This window comes from Pelobates fuscus, chromosome 1, assembly GCF_036172605.1.
Source record: "Pelobates fuscus isolate aPelFus1 chromosome 1, aPelFus1.pri, whole genome shotgun sequence".
NCBI lineage: Eukaryota > Metazoa > Chordata > Amphibia > Anura > Pelobatidae > Pelobates > Pelobates fuscus.
The window spans coordinates 476,010,628-476,029,665 of record NC_086317.1 but is presented as its reverse complement, the minus strand read 5'-3'; the positions used below and the strand labels follow the sequence as shown (position 1 = coordinate 476,029,665).

At 43.3% G+C, this 19,038-nt stretch overlaps 1 protein-coding gene across 5 annotated transcripts in view; it reads right to left on the bottom strand.

The window, feature by feature from the left end:
• FCHSD2 (FCH and double SH3 domains 2) overlaps positions 1-19,038 on the bottom strand; it is a 142,390-nt gene that overhangs the window by 78,991 nt on the left and 44,361 nt on the right. The gene's annotated exons all lie outside the window — the stretch shown is intronic.

Here is a 19,038-nt window from a genome sequence, read left to right as displayed (position 1 = left end):
ATTTTATAACCGTATATACCTAACCAGACATGCAATGCACGGCGATAGGTAATAAACGCTAGAATGAAAAACATGTTTAAACATCAGTCAGGCTGAAAGGGGAAGGGAATCAGGCAGATCACAGAAACCAAACAGGCTCCCTTAGGCAGCAGAGAGGAGTTGGCCGATCTCCAGACGGCTTCTGGGAAGGTTGGCAAGTCTGGGTATCGCATTATTTATATAATTTCTTCCAATACTTTGACCTCTGGAGGAGAGACTTCTCTAGGCTGTAATGGGATAAATGTCTTGGCTGTATTAACCAGGTGACGGTAGAGGGATATTTTCTGTTTTGTATTGGAGCAGACGAGATGAGCGAGGTATAGGGACAATATGATAAAACAATGTTACCGTGTATACGTCTCCTGTAAGGATAGTCCACTATCAACATAATGTGTGGATAACAGGTCACCCTCACACCTTCATGTCAAATCTGTAGTCCCTACCTCCAAAACAATGTTAAAATATGAAAAAAGGCCAAAAACTGCTACGCTGTGTGTTTATCATAAAACATACGGACAGACACACAAAAAAATAATGAAAAGAAAAACACACACACGGATATATACCGGTATGTATTGCTTGCAGGATGATAAAATGTCTCTCACACGAACATGCGATTACTTAATACATCGTGGTTTCATTTACTGTACAATCTGGGCTAGTTCACAAGAGACCAGAGTTCAATTTACAGGTTTATGCAAAGAACAATAGATTCCTCGAACGTCACCTAGGAAGGCAGCTGCTCGAATGGCTCTTCAAAAAGGCAGAGGCAAATTCCTCAGCATTAAAGGCATGAGTTTTACTACTTTTTATTGCCAGTAGTAAATATTTAAACATATACGTTTTATGATTAGTCTTCAATCAACACTTGTGATGAAGCAAATTGACTGCACACACCTGTGACTAACTAATTTCTCTGGCTTTATCCCAGCTTTTGCCTGAAACGAAACCACGGTTTGATTCTTTTGTGCCAGTAAGAGACATTTAAAATAAACAAGGGGTTAATAAAACGGGGCTTCTGAAAATGCTGTAACCAACTAAATATGGAGCTATAAAGCAGTATAAGAACAGTCAATCTCCAGAAGGAATGATAAAAATGGAATTTCAGATAAATGTAAGAAACATTTTATAGAGGACGTTTCTCGAAAGGAACCTTGCAGGATCCACGTGTACAAAAACTGCATCTGAACATGGCACCTCAGGTCAATGCTACATGCTATTGTCCCGAGTCTTGGGTGGTGTATCAATCATTAACAAGTGCTGACCGGCATTCGCTTGCGAGAAGTGGTGGATCAGAAGTTGGCTGTGATATTTCAGCCAATTGCTGGATTTAGCCCACATCAGCAGACAGAACATCTATTAATCAGCTGAAATACAACTACACAAGAGTGTGGCAGTGTGGGGGCAGAAGAAAGGAGCCACGTAAAAGGTGGCATGGCCTAAATTAATGAATTTTTGAATAATTGACTTACCTCTAGGTAAGCGGTAAACTGATTAATCCAGTAGTAAAATGAGCTAGTCGGATTATGCTGTGCACATATTATCTGCTCATAAATCACATTAGTAATTTTAAAGTCTTATCTATGTTTATGTAAGCTTATCAGCAAAACAATGCTGTATATAGCAGGCTATTTGGTAGAGGGCGCACCTCAGCGGCACAGAGCAAAATACCGTATTAAACAATAAATTCACACAATGCTGGAATTTCCAATTAACGTATGGCGTGGGGAACTAATCAATAACTGAATCTTATCTATACGGCACCAAAAACTATTTCAGATTGTATCATTAGAAGGGACTATAGAAACATTCACTGATATGATGTGACAGCCATGATAAAACCATGCTAGAATATAAAGACTTTGGCACCATCTAGCCAGGCATCTCTCCAACCCTTGTACATGTCTTGGATGTGTGTACGCAACAATCCCCATAGCAGACAGTGAGAGATACAAGGAGTAAATCCTAGTATGGCCGGAGAGAGGGCCCAGTGAGAGCAATGTATGGCCGGAGAGAGGGCCCAGTGAGAGCAATGTATGGCCGGAAAGAGGGCCCAGTGAGAGCAATGTATGGCCGGAGAGAGGGCCCAGTGAGAGCAATGTATGGCCGGAGAGAGGGCCCAGTGAGAGCAATGTATGGCCGGAAAGAGGGCCCAGTGAGAGCAATGTATGGCCGGAGAGAGGGCCCAGTGAGAGCAATGTATGGCCGGAAAGAGGGCCCAGTGAGAGCAATGTATGGCCGGAGAGAGGGCCCAGTGAGAGCAATGTATGGCCGGAGAGAGGGCCCAGTGAGAGCAATGTATGGCCGGAGAGAGGGCCCAGTGAGAGCAATGTATGGCCGGAGAGAGGGCCCAGTGAGAGCAATGTATGGCCGGAGAGAGGGCCCAGTGAGAGCAATGTATGGCCGGAGAGAGGGCCCAGTGAGAGCAATGTATGGCCGGAGAGAGGGCCCAGTGAGAGCAATGTATGGCCGGAGAGAGGGCCCAGTGAGAGCAATGTATGGCCGGAGAGAGGGCCCAGTGAGAGCAATGTATGGCCGGAGAGAGGGCCCAGTGAGAGCAATGTATGGCCGGAGAGAGGGCCCAGTGAGAGCAATGTATGGCTGGAGAGAGGGCCCAGTGAGAGCAATGTATGGCCGGAGAGAGGGCCCAGTGAGAGCAATGTATGGCCGGAGAGAGGGCCCAGTGAGAGCAATGTATGGCCGGAGAGAGGGCCCAGTGAGAGCAATGTATGTCCGGAGAGAGGGCCCAGTGAGAGCAATGTATGTCCGGAGAGAGGGCCCAGTGAGAGCAATGTATGTCTGGATAGAGGGCCCAGTGAGAGAAATGTATGGCCGGAGAGAGGGCCCAGTGAGAGAAATGTATGGCCGGAGAGAGGGCCCAGTGAGAGCAATGTATGGCCGGAGAGAGGGCCCAGTGAGAGCAATGTATGGCCGGAGAGAGGGACCAGTGAGAGCAATGTATGGCCGGAGAGAGGGACCAGTGAGAGCAATGTATGGCCGGAGAGAGGGCCCAGTGAGAGCAATGTATGGCCGGAGAGAAGGACCAGTGAGAGCAATGTATGGCCGGAGAGAGGGCCCAGTGAGAGCAATGTATGGCCGGAGAGAGGGCCCAGTGAGAGCAATGTATGGCCGGAGAGAGGGACCAGTGAGAGCAATGTATGGCCGGAGAGAGGGCCCAGTGAGAGCAATGTATGGCCGCAGAGAGGGCCCAGTGAGAGCAATGTATGGCCGCAGAGAGGGCCCAGTGAGAGCAATGTATGTCTGGAGAGAGGGCCCAGTGAGAGCAATGTATGTCTGGATAGAGGGCTCAGTGAGAGCAATGTATGGCCGGAGAGAGGGCCCAGTGAGGGCAATGTATGGCCGGAGAGAGGGACCAGTGAGAGCAATGTATGGCCGGAGAGAGGGACCAGTGAGAGCAATGTATGGCCGCAGAGAGGGCCCAGTGAGAGCAATGTATGTCTGGATAGAGGGCCCAGTGAGAGCAATGTATGGCCGCAGAGAGGGCCCAGTGAGAGCAATGTATGGCCGGAGAGAGGGCCCAGTGAGAGCAATGTATGTCTGGAGAGAGGGCCCAGTGAGAGCAATGTATGGCCGGAGAGAGGGCCCAGTGAGAGCAATGTATGGCCGGAGAGAGGGCCCAGTGAGAGCAATGTATGGCCGGAGAGAGGGCCCAGTGAGAGCAATGTATGGCCGGAGAGAGGGCCCAGTGAGAGCAATGTATGGCCGGAGAGAGGGCCCAGTGAGAGCAATGTATGGCCGGAGAGAGGGCCCAGTGAGAGCAATGTATGGCCGGAGAGAGGGCCCAGTGAGAGCAATGTATGGCCGGAGAGAGGGCCCAGTGAGAGCAATGTATGGCCGGAGAGAGGGCCCAGTGAGAGCAATGTATGGCCGGAGAGAGGGCCCAGTGAGAGCAATGTATGTCTGGAGAGAGGGCCCAGTGAGAGCAATGTATGTCTGGATAGAGGGCCCAGTGAGAGCAATGTATGGCCGGAGAGAGGGCCCAGTGAGAGAAATGTATGGCCGGAGAGAGGGCCCAGTGAGAGCAATGTATGGCCGGAGAGAGGGCCCAGTGAGAGCAATGTATGGCCGGAGAGAGGGCCCAGTGAGAGCAATGTATGGCCGGAGAGAGGGCCCAGTGAGAGCAATGTATGGCCGCAGAGAGGGCCCAGTGAGAGCAATGTATGGCCGCAGAGAGGGCCCAGTGAGAGCAATGTATGGCCGGAGAGAGGGCCCAGTGAGAGCAATGTATGGCCGGAGAGAGGGCCCAGTGAGAGCAATGTATGGGCGGAGAGAGGGCCCAGTGAGAGCAATGTATGGCCGCAGAGAGGGCCCAGTGAGAGCAATGTATGGCCGGAGAGAGGGCCCAGTGAGAGCAATGTATGGCCGGAGAGAGGGCCCAGTGAGAGCAATGTATGGCCGGAGAGAGGGCCCAGTGAGAGCAATGTATGGCCGGAGAGAGGGCCCAGTGAGAGCAATGTATGGCCGGAGAGAGGGCCCAGTGAGAGCAATGTATGGCCGGAGAGAGGGCCCAGTGAGAGCAATGTATGGCCGGAGAGAGGGCCCAGTGAGAGCAATGTATGGCCGGAGAGAGGGCCCAGTGAGAGCAATGTATGGCCGGAGAGAGGGCCCAGTGAGAGCAATGTATGGCCGGAGAGAGGGCCCAGTGAGAGCAATGTCAATCTCATTGTCTCTTGTTAGTAAAAGCAGAGAACACAGTTACAATTTACAATTTGCTAAAGTTACAATCATTGATCTTATGGCACTGAACAGTTGATTGCACAACCATTTAGCATTCACCCCGAGTCAACAGAATCAGCGAATATTACCTGAATCAATGGTTCTCATTACATAAGCCTCAGATGAGAGTTTAAAAACACACTCCAAGCAGTTTAATAAACTAGGTGTGATGCAATGACGAGGTCCCCACAGTTACCTCGGAATTTCCCTGGTTATATCTTCCCTAAAAAAAACTTGATGACCAAACCTCATCCTACTAGTAACTGATGTTTGGGGAAGAATCCCCCGGTCAATCCGCAGCCCACGTACAGGCAAATCGCACATATCAGCCACCCGATTCTACATCACTGCTTCCTGCCAACTCCGTACACTGCACTTGTTTACTCGAAGCAAGAAACGACGATTCCTTGGTAGATCATTACACCATAGCATATTTCACAATAATTCATACCAAAATATGTTATCATCAAAAACCAAAAAAAGCAATATGAAAGTGGCTTGTCAAAAACCATAAAAATGAGGTGGAAAATCCCTAAAACTTGAAGATGGTCAGAAGAGCGGACTTTGTTTTCACGTTCTCTTACAGAACTAGTTATTAATCTTCAAAAGGGAGAATGATAGTCAGCCTGGACTTTGCATGTACACAGCTCTATAGTAACACTCTTACAGACGATAAAATGACCTGCATTATATCCAAGCAGCACATAATGGTCTCATAACATTTTTCTATTGGAATGTTAGGGGAAAATGGGACTGCAACACAAGCACCCTCTAACTCATTCCATTCTACTTCCTGCCAGAGCTCTCCCAGTTTCAGAGCAAGGTCTGCTGGCTGTCCCAGGAGCTTGCAGTCTGTCACCGCTACCTCAGCATGCTTAATTATCACATTAAACTAACTAGCCTTACTTTTAACTACAGCTACAAATGTTGGGTACATTTCCTAGATATATGGGGGGGTTTCAAAATTAGCCACTGCAGTGTTTTTTTCCCCCTTTTTCTAAACACCTTAGACACACCCAGGTAATCCCCAAATCCTGGACTGGTAGGGGGTCCCGAGGACTGGGTTGAGAACCCCTGCTTTACATTCTACTGTTACAAGAATTTTAGATTCATTTACATATAATGAAGCTATACTAGCAGCAACACTTATCTTAAGAGCTTTCAAACATCTGAATAATTTGGAACCCAGACAGAACAACTTGCCTACATTTTTGAAAAATAATATATCTGTTCATTTATATATAAAATATTACGATTTTTGGACTCCCTGTTTTTTCAAAGTCGTAAATAACAGGTTGACTTAATCTATGTTTGGGTCAATGTACTGCACCCCAAACCTACTGGAACACAAGTGTAACACAACACATGAAAAATGGTTAACACTAAGGGGGTTATATGTATATAAATTGTTTTATTCAATTTCACACCAGTTTTTTTATGTGTTAATGCGTCTATGCCACCTTTATACATGGAGAACTTATTGCTTTCTTTAGCAACAAAATAATATGGCATTTTTACTACTCTGTTTTGTTTTTTTTCCTGGGTGATTTTACTGTTGATTATATTCACAAAATAACAGAAACAATAACATTACTAGAAGAAAAAAAAAAAAAAAATAAAATAAGATTGCAATAAGAAGACATTTTTACGTGTTAAAGAAACAGGGAAATCATTTTTTTCAAACCTGCTACTGTCACTCTCGCTCCTCTTTTTTTATTTCTTTTTTTAATACATTGACAATGCCACTATTCATAAAGAGCAGTATAAAACTGTCAGGAGGGGCACAAATATGAAAAATGAGGTGTAGATGAAGGAAAATATTGGCACAAACAGAAAACGCAAAATAATTATACTTTTTATACATAAAAAAGTCTCAATGTGGGCACACAGCAGAAATTAAAGCCTAGCATCCACCTCCAGAAAGCGTGTGATTTGGGAGAGATTGAGGGTCACAAAGCCCCTGTCCGTGCCAGGCAGAATGGTACGTGACGCATAGCGTTCACCTCTCACGCGCCTTCCGAGGACTCAACGAGACGGAAAGATTTAGTCCCCACTATGAATGCTCTGTCACAGTCAGCAGTCTCTCCTGCATTTCCCCCGTACAGTATAGGACACTCGGCGTCCTCGTACAGTTCAGCTTTAAACGCAACATATTAACCGGCTCAGTTACTTCTGATAACATTTGGATTTTGGGATCGTTCAGGGCCATTATCAAACACATGTACTATGAAGCTCTGCAGAGAATACCCTTTAATCTATTATTAGCTCATTTCACAGATGTGCAGATAATGCACGTTTTTATTTTACTATATGGCACAAAATAAATATATAAACTACTGGCATGGCAGCCACGAGGGTTCTTGAATGGACGGATATCAGCAAAGACACATCACTGCTTTCTTTGCAAGGATTGTTCATCCATTTATAGAATATTTATACTGCGCAATACGCTACACATTATTCTAATCACGGGATATTTTTTCTTACAAAACATTATTATAGAATGTGCACCTGCCCTACTTTGGGAGGTCCTCTCCTAATGGTTCCTCTTAGAAGATAAATCCACTATTTGGAAATGGTAAAAAAAAATAGCAAAACAGATAAATTGGACCAAGCAGAGATTAGTGAAAGTTATCCACATAGGAATAATGCTGCCATTAACCCATGCCCAGGCAGAGCCTACGGAGACATCCAGTGACACTCTGACTCCAATGCTCCTATCCCTGCATATTAATATAGGGATGAAGTAGGAAAAACAGCTGCTTCCGGGGAGTTTAACTCCCACCAGTCTCAGGCAGATTGGGATTCGTATGTCTTAATGCTAGCCTTAAATTAGAGGGATTCAACCCAATCCATTAACTAAAAAGCCGTTTAATTTAAAAGTAATAAAATGCTTGTTAGTGTATTCAAAAGAAATTACTAAGTCATACACCCATACTGAGACAGAGAGGTATTATAAATTAACACACAAAAATAAAACACTTAAAATACTTTGTGCAGGAATTGGGTCCCCCTCCCCACCCCAAAAAAAATAACACTTGAATGGGTTAATGCAGCACCCCCTACTAGATTGTAAATGCATGACAATTAATAAAGAAATTCAAGAAACCGTCATATTCCACAGAGGTAGAAACAAGATACATGTTGTATAAAACAAAACCAAAAGTAACCAACACGTCTCACATCTTTAGTGTCTTGGCAGGCCCACGCAGGAAGCCTATTTTCCAGCCAAGTAATTTGGACAATAAAACATGACCGTGCACAATTACATACTGGAAATGGCTCTGCTGTGTATCGCCCACTGTTCTGGCACTCGGCGAGTTAAAGACGCAAGCCTGGATCCCTGGACTGGGGATTCCAATTTACCAGCTCCATGTTAATAGTGGAGGCAAACTGCAGCAAACTGCGTCTCACACAGCATTATCAAATAGAAGAGAACAGCATGAACAGGCCAGGGTTTAAAAAATAAATGAAATAATAATAATAAAAAAAAAAGGTCTTAAACAGGTAAAGAAATGTGAAGGCCCAAAATAGGTTTCCTTTCCTGCATTCAGAAAACATCATTGTAACAGCATGAGATGATCTGAGAAATGAACGCAAGAGTGGGGTATAGTGACACAGTAACAGAGGGGTTGAGGGCCCTGCACAGTGAGTTTACATGCTAGAGGGGGTGGGGTATAGTGGCACAGGAACAGAGGGATTGAGGGCCCTGCTCAGTGAGTTTACATGCTAGAGGGGGTGGGGTATAGTGGCACAGGAACAGAGGGATTGAGGGCCCTGCTCAGTGAGTTTACATGCTAGATGGAGTGGGGTATAGTGACACAGTAACAGAGGGGTTGAGGGCCCTGCTCAGTGAGTTTACATGTTAGAGGGAGTCGGGTATAGTGACACAGTAACAGAGGGATTGAGGGCCCTGCTCAGTGAGTTTACATGTTAGAGGGAGTGGAGTAAAGTGACACAAAAGGTAAGAATAGTATTAGACTAATGAAAGTTGCGAGGAAGAGAGGAATCAGTTGGAGCTTTTAACAGTTTAATTGATACGCTTTTATGAAGTGGGTTTTTAATGGTTTTTGAAGGAGTGGAGACTGTGTAAGCATCTAACGGAGGAGGGAAGTGAGTTCCACAGGAACAGTGCAGCCCTCGAGAAGTCTTGAAGGCGAGCATCAGAGGTGGGAGTACGGAAAGAAGATAGATGTAAGTCTTCAGCAGAGCGTAAGGGCCTAGATGGGACATACTTGTATTTTAGTGAGGATAGATAGGTGGGAGCAGCATTATGTAGAGATTTGAAAGCAAGTACCAGAATTTTAAATTGAGCTCTATATTTTATAGGAAGCCAATGTAGGGACTAACAGAATGGTGAGGCATGGGAGGTGCGGGCGGACAGGAAGATGAGCCTCGCCGCCGCATTCATTATGGACTGTAACGGCGCAAGTTGGGAGCACGTAAGACCACTGAGAAGCGGATTACAGTAGTCAAGGCAAGAAAGGACAGTGGAATGGACCAGCAGCTTAGTCGCATCTGGCGTTAAATAGGGTCAGATGAGCAAAATGTTTTCGAGATGGAAGCGGCAGGATTTGGCGATAGACTGAACATGAGGCTGGAAGGGGAGGTCGGAGTCAAAGAGAACACCTAGGCAGCGAGCCTGCATGGTGGAGCTGATGGTAGCACCGTTGACTTGGAGGGAGACAGACACAGGAGTAACAACAATTGAGTGAGGAAAGACCAGAATTTCAGTTTTGGTCAAGTTGAATTTAAGGAAGTGGGCAGCCATCCAGTTAGAAATAGCAGAGAGGCAGTCAGAGACACTAGTCAAGAGGGACGGGGAGAGATCAGGGGAGGACAGGTAGATTTGCTTGTCATCTGCATAGAAATGATATTGAAAGCCAAAGGAGCTGATGAGTTTACCAAGGGAGGCAGTATAGATGGCAGTAAATGATTTATGGTTGATCTACCACCATATCAAGATTTGCAGAACTGGAGAAAATGAATCCCAGTTCTCCTGCGATGCCTCAACTCTGACAAAGAAAAAGGAACAGACAACATTTTTTTTTGATAATCAATCAATATTATAACACCTTGACGGCTGCATTCAGCTTCTAACAGTGATCAATGTGAGGGCTGTGGGCATCCCATAAACCCTTTTGACACCACATACAGAGGAGTAATAAAAGCAGATATAACTCAGTATGGATCATCGCAGCATTGCGAACATTTTCAGATTGACCAAGAACCTGCGTCATGTTTATGAAGAAGGAAATGAATAAGAAAAACTTGCGCAACAAATGAATGCAGACAGCCAGATGTGCAACTAACAGTATTGTAAACGCTAAAGAATAGAGAGGAAGAATGGACAGACAGACTGATGATAGACAGAACTGGTACATAGGTGTGCAAAGAAAAAAAAACTAAAATGTCTTTGAAAGATTTGTAATGGCTCCTAAAATGTGTGCTGTGCCTCCAGGATAGGGAGGTTCACCCACTAAGCTCGAAACTGTTATCATAGATATATAAAATATAAAAATGTGATAAGACATGTGATAATTCTAAAATTCAGGAATTGACTAAATCGCTTGAGGAATTCTTCTATCCACATACCCCACCCAGGATCCCCTAAGGCCATATCGAGGTGTAACCCCAGATATTGTAAAAATCAAAGTTCTGCCAACACAGTAATGGAAGCATGTCTAAATTTGCCTTGCAGTATGTTTCGGCAAAGGACTATAAAAGGTTACGGTAGATAAAATATTGATCCCATTTTTAGCTTGCAGTCCATTCCAAAATTATAAACTACTTGACTTTGACATCTCCAGAAAGTGAAATAAGGGGTGACTGGTTATCGCCACACCTAGAGGATACCCACAAATCAAGTCAGTACAAGGAACGGTGAAAGGTTTGCTATGTTGGAATAGGCCGGCAGAAGGAACAGTGTATCTGTAAGGTAATGGAAGGAGAGGGTAACTTCCATATGTCAGACAGACTGGGGTTTATTCAATAATTAGCCAACGGTCATGAACTGAAAGCCAACTATCTGTTGGGATTTATTCATTGAACTCCAAATTCTTGTAGATTGAAATCCTAATAATACAATACTGGCAAAAAGTGATTCTGAAGCATTTCTCAACTAAGCTTGCAACGTGGATCTCAATTCACTTCCAATAGGAATTATTAAATCCCAATTGTGTAAAAGTGAAAATTCTAGATTAAAAATAATTAAATAAAATGACAGTTTCTGGGCAGAAAACAGGAAAATGTACTTTTATCGCACGGTCCACAGAGGCCATTGACGTGGATTTCCCAATCAATAGAATCCTTTATGCAAAGGAAGTCTTTAGAGACCCTTTAACATGCAAAGCCTGTACTAGTTTAAAGGCAGAATTATAAGGCTGTACTAGTTTAGAAGTGAAAAGGCAGAATTATAAGGCGTGTGGGCGCGTTTGTGGTTTTATTTCATTAGTCATAGAAGAAAAAAGAAATATATAAGTAAAAATATTTTTAAAAAAATAAGTTTAACTTCCTTCTAAAAATGGAGGAAATAGCTTGCATGGTTTCTATTCAATTAATGGAAAAGAAAGGTATTTAGTATTATTTTACCATAGCTCTTACAATAAAAAATGAGGACATGTGCAAAAATAAGAAAAATAAAACAAAAGATACGCAATGCCTCACGTGTCTCGAAATTATAGAATCTTTATAAAGAAATATCTGTAAACTGCGTTAGAATGCAATATATACTTAGAGTATAGAATACATGTATAGAGTACATTGCCTTCAGTAAGCCTTAGAATATGGGGGGTAAATGGTAAAAATGTGAAGACTGATTAATATCCAGATGCCTTGCTTTGATAATACACAATCACCTGTGACAGCTGATGGGAAAAGTCTTCCTTTCTACTCTTGTGCATAAGGTGTTGTATCTCATGGCAGAATGATGCACCAGGAATCAGAGACGGGAAGATGAGAGCACTTTAGATGTTCTTGCCTCCTTCTCCCCGCTAATACCACCATCCAAGCACTCATGTCACCTGAGGGGGTGTCTACAAAAAGCCAAAGAGCGGCAGGTCTGCCTGCTTTGAAGTATTTCTAAATTCTAGAGCAGTAGATCGAGTAGATAGGCAATGCGATGCTACAACAATGTCCATGGAATTCTGTGTTTAATTCCAGTGATAGAGGTTTCTACAGGGATTTGTGGTTAAAAGTTTGGCCAAAAACAAACAAATCCAATACAGCAAAGCTATAAAAAGTCTCTATAATCACGTTGAGGGATTTCGATGTGGCCTAGATTTTTCCAGCTGGCTGCCATCTCACGATTGCTCGCTGTTTAGTGAATAGGCTGAGCACTAATGAAACGTAGCCGGTATGAAAACACACATATAGATTATTGTCCCAGTGAAGACATATGCAAATGGATGGCAAGCTCAGATTTTCTCAGTTTCTCATCCCAATTGAATTAATATTCATGAGCGGTAGAACAATAGACACTTGTTATGTGACAGTTTCGGGGGAGCCTGGGTGACAGCTTGGCTGTAGGATGGTCCTTACAGCCCAAAACGAGATGATACACAAACATCACATTCTTGGGTGTAAAGATGACAATGGCACATTAACTGGGAAACTAAAAATACATTCACTATACGACATCTGCATAACAATCATACGTATTACTTATTGTTGGACAATGATGTCAAATGAATTTATAGAAACTATAGAGTTTGGCCCTTAAATTGCTGGCATGGTGATTTTTGCTTCTTTATGGAGGTTTACGAATATTATATATGTACTGAGCACTGAACCAGTCTTAGCAGTGGGCAGGTGTACAGCAGCTATCTTTGTTGGTTTAGGTCATGTCAGGAGGAGAGGATGTGTTGCTGAGGACACTAGGAGTTGTTTGGGGATGTGACGCAGAGAAAGGACTACTCTGGTAAACCATGATGATCACTGACTGTGGATCACTTTCTCCTCCTCAAACTCTTCACACTCTTGACCTCTATGACCCAGCCCTTTCATGGTTCTCATGCTCTCTCTCCCAACAAACTTTTGGTGTCACCTCTTCTGATGACAGCTTCTCCCCTCAGTCTTTCTCAATTGAAGCCCCCAATGCTCTGTCATGGGTCCTATTTTCTCTTTATACTGCTTCTCTTGGCAAACGCATTCTTTATTTTGGATTTCACTACCACCTGTATGCCAAAGACACCCAGATGTAACTCTCCTTCCCCTCTCCTCACTGTGGTCTCTTTTCTTTCTCCAACTGGATGTCCTTCCTGCTTTCTAAAACTGAGCTCCTTGTTTCTCAAATCCAGTCGGTCTCATTCTCTTTAAAATTCTCCCACTTGTCATTCAATTCTCCCCTTTAACACAATACATGTCGAGAACAATAACGGCAACTAATGTTTTTAGTTACAGTATCAACTTAGCTCAGAAATACATCCACAGGAAAAGTCTGTATTCTGGGGCCATCATTTCCTCTGAAAAGGCAGTGTTTACACCGAAACACATGCAGGGACAGGCTATAGACACCAGAGCCACTACATTAAGCTGTAGTTTTTCTGGTGACTATAGTGTTCGATGAAGTGTGAGGTTTTCATTTCGAATATGCCAACATACTCTGTAGAGCTGTACAAAACTAAAATGGGGAAAGCATGGAAAATTGCACATATACGTATTTTAATTTTAATCAACTCCAAAGTTGACATTTATAGACCAGAAAAGTAGATCACAGAAAGCAAAGTGCACTATATACACACTTTCCATTTCTCATATATAGAATGTGTGAATGTATGAGAAATATACAAAATAAAATATGGTTACACAAACGATATATTAAATGTATAGATATAAGTATATACTGTACTAATGAATACAAACTATTGGTAATTCTTAGTAATATGCCCACTTACCATTAGTCCATTTAAATGTATGGACCAAGTATAGTAAGGCTAATTAATACACAGTCAAGATTTAATTTATACGCCGTCCAGTTTATGGATCAAAATACTAAAAAATAAAACCCAACATTCCACAATGCTCTTAATCACGCATTCCTATTGATACAAAGTCCTGGAGTACAAACTGCGTGTCCCCTCTAGGTTGCACACTGTCCATCTAGAGACAGAGAGACAGACAGACAGACAGGCACTGAGTCAGCTCGGTCAGTAGTCAGCTGGCCTGTAATGCAGAGGGCACTGTATAAATGGGTGCGATAACCCCGGGGTGCAGATAACGCTACACAAAGCAGAGGTTCATTTGTTATGGACAGGTGGCCAGTCTGCTTGTCTGTCGGCATCCAAAACCCGCCTACAAAGGCCTGAGACATGATTATGCTAATTCCTGGCAATTCCTCTGGTTTCCCAGGAACGGGAGGCAGATCCCTGTGGAAGCTGTGATTGTCTCTGAATCAAGCGGGAGGGAGGGAGGGGAACAACACTGGGGCTTTTGTGCCTTGGTTTGTTTTCTGTTCCTTGCTCGTGTTTCATTCTTCTTCCCTTTTATCCTGACAGATCAGTGATGGTAGGGGGGGACGGGACATGCTACCAAATTCATACCAACACAAACACAGACACAGACACAGACACAGGAGAGTGATCTGCAAGGACTTCTAACCTTACAGGCAAATCTGGCCACAGAGCCTCGGTGGCTCTCTAACAACCCCCTGAGCAAACCCTCAAACAAGTGGGGGCCCTGCGCAAACACCAGTGACATACATGTAGTACAAAAAGTGTCATGCTCAGTTTTTTGCAGATTTTTTTGTGTGTGCATATTTATTCCATTATTTGCACTGAAATATTCCTTTCTGATCCTTTTCCATAATTTTTCACGTAATAAAAACTGACAGACAGCTTATTATTTTGGCTCATTACAGAAACCCCCACCCAAAAAAAAAAAAAAAAAAAGGGGGAAAAATATATAAACGGTGGCGCATACATTTTACACATAGTAAACACAGCATTTCTTAAAAAATAATAGCCCCCAATGATTTAAAAAAAGAACAATCATCATGGAAACCAATGAAATGCTTTTTTTCTGCTAAATGTTCCACTTTAGAGCTATGTTTCTCTTTGCAAATATTCCACTTTGCTTCATGTTACCAACATCACCATCAGCAGGATAGGTTAGATATGCATTTAATGGCAAAAGTCTATATGTTATTCAACTCAATGTTTTAGGAAATGGGAAGTGTCTAAATTATTCCTGAAAGTTTGCTAAATACACAGAAATAGCAAATTATGCAAAATTCAAGCTCTCTGCATTGGTCCTGATATTAAATGTATAACTCTGTATTGGAGTTATTTTCTAGAATAGAGGTACCCCCAATATAATACGGCCAATTACGTAAATATTGGGATTAACAGATGTCAAGCAGTTTACCATTTGCCTCCCAGATACAGGCTTTAGACAGACAACAATAAACAAGACAAAAGGTCTGGGGAATGCCAAACAAAAGCTGAATGGGAAGAAAATGTTTTACAGCCGAGAAAAAAAAAAATCAGTTCGGCTTGACGGAAAACTTCATGAAGCTGAAATATGTCCAAGGAGACGAAAGGACGGTGATGGTGTTGGACTGAACGGCTACAGGACGTTATTCACTGTAGGATAGCAGCTACCGAGCTGCAGGTCTTGGTTTGTACAATCAGTACCAATTATAAGGTCCAGTCAGTGCTGAGCGTATGCCGCCCGTTTAATGTCATGTCGCTAACAAATCTTTTAGCAATAAATATATAATATATGATAAATTCTATACTTTATTAAAATAATTGAATATCTACCTCCTCTCCAGCTCTGATGCCACAGCCACCATGCCAGGTTCACACGTGTTATAATGTATCACCTACCTCCAGGTCCATAACATTTCATGCCTACGTCCTACGAGATAGACCCAGTTTGGGAAAGTGGCATCCTAAAAGGAGTGATATCTGTCACTTTGTGACAATATTATTCTGGCATATCGGAGGGACTGAAATAATAAATTAAACAATACCCCAAATCAGCGTGATCTAACAAATTAAATATAAATTCCAGGCCTTCACTAGTATTACAGGTCTTTAAACGTTGAAGGGAAAAAAAAGTCCCATCCGGAAAGCGATGATAACAGTAACACAGCTAGGGGTGAAGAACAAAACACTCCTGATTTTTTTGTTAGCTTTAAAAATGGCTAAGTATCATGAGAGTGGCAGTTTCACAACAGCTGGATATCTACATTTTGACACTTCCCTGAACTCAGGTGACTTGAGAACCATTACAGCATATTCTCTACATAATACTCAGCCTATATTATCACCAAAACTCTGTATGGCCACAGATGAGTTCAATAGGAAAAATATTATGGGTGTAGCAGGCAGTCATACAATACGCTCCTAAATTACAAAACAACTATAATACTCTGTCTGTCCCTGTGGCCATGTGGGGGTTTAATCCCCTGTTTAGAAAATGCCAAAACGACGGCGGCAGAAACTCATCAGGATACAGCATATCCCCATATCAAATCTGTATCCTGCTTTACAGCGAGTGCGGGAATGTCTAGGTTAATTCCTACACTTAATCCGTGCAATCTCCATGCATCGTCAGAATGAACTATGGAACAATGATCTGAGTGAGCGCAGACTTTGGATATATAAACCGTAAATCTGTAATGGACATCCACCTACAAAATCTGGAATGATGAGGGAAGCAAGATTATGCAGCCCCAAAACAATAAGTGTAATTCCCCCTGTGATGAACGGCTGTAACTCTTATTAACAAGACGGTAGGCTAAGTACATGAACTAGGGATCGAGCGATATGAATTGGAGAACTCCGGAACAGATAAGTGACTCTTACAAGAGCCTATGCCAATACAGATTATCAGTTGCCTCTTGAGCAGATTGCCAATAACTGATGCCGATATCTGAACGTTTTGTAAAAGAAACAATTTCTACACAAATCTGGCATTAACTGAACACGCTGACTGAAATCACACTCCTATCACTCTCAGAGAGGAGGAACATGCTGCGATCAGCGAGACATTAATCACGTTCCTATCACTCCCAGGCGGCCAGCCCAGTGCCTTACAATAGATATGTTTACTGTCTCACCTCCCTGCCTTTAGCGGAGCCCTGATATGTGGACTCACAGAGAAGGGTGATGAGAATTCACGGGTGGTGGTGGTGCACGATTACCATCGGAAAACTAGAAGACGGATACCAATTATCGGATATTTGCTAAATATAGGCTCTAATAATTGGTCCATCACTATTATCAACCTGGATTACTCAATGAGAAAATAAACAACAGCATCAGATGGAAGACAAGACAACCAATTGTGGCAATAAAGAGAGAGCTAAAAAGAAAACACAATATCGTGTCTACGGTGGTGGACAGGATGACAGAAAATGAGTATTGAGGTCAGATAGTACAGAGTGGGATTGTAGAGGATGAGGTCAGCTGGGGTCAAGCAAGCCATGAATAGGGGTTTGAGAACATTCACGAGGGAGATGGCAGCTTGGACGATGAAGGACTTTGCTCTAGTTGTAGGATTTGGAGTAGAAGCAAGTATAAGCTTGGGGTGCAGGGGGAAATAAGAGATGTTGAAGTGGGTGAGCAAAGAGGCCCGCAAGATAGCTGGAAGCCCAGCAACACGCTGTAGTGGTTATTGTACTAGGAGTGCCCTGGTGTCCACCCCCAAAGTAAGCAGTCAAGCGACGCTCCCCACTTCCACTACAGCAATTAGAGAGCTGGTAGTTCTGTCTGAGCCAAGACCAGCACAGTGCAGGACGCGGACACTCTCAGTCTATGACCCAGACCAGCACTGCAGGGCACAGCTCAGGAGAGCTAAGAGAGGCTGCTCTCCTAGCTGCAAAGAGGAGGCAGGGAAACGGTTTGACTACTTACAACTGGGGGCACCAGGGCATTTCTGGCACCATAACCACTGCAGTTATTATGATGCTTGGGGTATTCATTTACTGCAACTGTTAAAACCTGGGAGCCGTGTTCTATTTCTGGCAAGGTCAATCCAGCCTTTCAGCTTTCCAAATTTGATAAAAAACAGAGTAATAAATCAACAACTGATAAGACGATAATTCAAAGAGCAGGCGCGAACGGCTTTAACATGCAGCATCTATTTCAGAAGGAAATTCCACACTTAAAGGATCAAGTAGAAATAAAGTATTAAGGTTGGTCAAGCTGCACATAACCGATTACCAGAACCAAAACAACTCATCAGCTGGAATCTCAGGTTCTGTTAGGCTGGAACTGTGGCATGCGCACAATGCTTTGATAGAACGTTAATTCTGCAATGTGACACAAGGTTCCATTTCCATATGAAACAGCTACAGCAATCTCTATGGAAAAACAGCAACACCTGGACACCTGGGTTCAGGATACAATTCAGCATGCAGGCCAAGTGCGATATAACAGTTGTGCTCTCTCCTCCTTCCATATTGCAGTATCTGCCAACACTCGGCCATCACAGGACCTGTCCCCTATAGCCACTGTTTTCTTATCAGCCGTACTATAACATCCACCACCAACCATGTCTGCCCCAAGCAAAACCAGCAGATATCCGAGCTGACAGGAAGGGACATAAAAGCATTGCATCTCAAACTCCAAGACTGACTTCACACATCCAGAGGCTGAAACATCCAGAGGCTGAAACACACAAGGTCTCAATATTCTACCTGTTCCGGTGACACTTCCAGCTGATATTTACTGAAGGAACTCTGTACAAATGTATATTGCTTCTCAAACAGATGACTTAGATTTGTTTGTACACAAGACTTTTTTTAATCTTTACACGGTCTTATTCCTTTTATTACTACATTGTTATAGGACAAAAGCACAACAAATCAAGATCATTTAATCATCACTGCTTTGCAAAACCCATAGCAATATGTGCGTTTGAAGTGTTGGTCAAGTCTTGATATGTTTTGTGGAGGTTTATTGCTCTGGACTAGTCTGCTTATACTAAAGACTGGCAGAGAGGCGCGCGCACGGTTAGGACTTCCAGAGACAGGCACGCGCACGGTTAGGACTTCCAGAGACAGGCGCGCGCACGGTTAGGACTTCCAGAGACAGGCGCGCGCACGGTTAGGACTTTCAGAGACAGGCACGCGCACTGTTAGGACTTCCAGAGACAGGCACGCGCACTGTCAGGACTGATAAAGACAAGCACAGTCATGATATGGTGTTCAAACATATTACTATTAGTCAAAATGATGGATTCTGGTTGTGTAACAGGTTTGAGACAGTCACTTTACAGAATTTATAAATGCAAAATCTCAAAACAGTCTCGTAT